The 698-nt window shown below is 42.1% G+C and overlaps 1 pseudogene; it reads right to left on the reverse strand.

Annotated features, from left to right (window-relative positions):
* Positions 1-213: 213 nt before the first annotated feature.
* Positions 214-454, reverse strand: LOC104874469 (annotated as a pseudogene).
* Positions 455-698: the final 244 nt, after the last annotated feature.

Below are 698 nucleotides of genomic sequence, written 5' to 3' on the forward strand. Positions count from 1 at the left end.
AGGCACATCTTTCACCAAAGTGAAAAAAAGATGAAGGAAAAATACTACATGTAGAAAAAGATCTTTAAAGGTGGTGTGAACTTAGTTTAAGGCAGCTGATGCCCCAGAAAGGGAAGTCAAAGAAGGTGGTCTGCGTTTGGACATGCTTTTTCATGTAGAAGGAATTTTCTTTGTGACCGCAGTGACTGGGTATCATCGAGCATGTCTTGTTCCTCAAGGCCAATGATATTTTAAATACCAGGTGGTTTCATTTATCAACTGTGGTCCAAAGAGAGGGTTGAGTTGGGCTACAATTGCAATAAAAAGACATAGCAGCAAACTGCACAGATCACCAACATGGTGACGAAACTTCCTGGTTGGGACCTTCAGGAATGAACCAGGGCACAACGAAGCTGATGAAGCCCCAAAATACTCTCATCACGATCGAAGGCACAGAGAGGCCATGATACGCCATGAGGGCCCCCGCAGCTGCCAGCTCCTGCACAAGCGCCTCACTCTGAAGTATTTCTGGGATGAGGTAATCACATAAAATTTTCACTTTTTATCTTTCTAGGTAAAAGAATAAACAAAGACTAACTTGAAGCATAGGGAAGATTCTAGAAAATGTAAAGCCAGGAATGCTACCTACATGGTATGAGGAGACACCAGGGTTAGTTTGATGTATATAACATCAACTACAACTACTACTATGTCAACTA

Source organism: Fukomys damarensis, unplaced genomic scaffold (genome assembly GCF_012274545.1).
Source record: "Fukomys damarensis isolate Sample0158 unplaced genomic scaffold, DMR_v1.0_HiC HiC_scaffold_60373, whole genome shotgun sequence".
Classification (NCBI taxonomy): domain Eukaryota; kingdom Metazoa; phylum Chordata; class Mammalia; order Rodentia; family Bathyergidae; genus Fukomys; species Fukomys damarensis.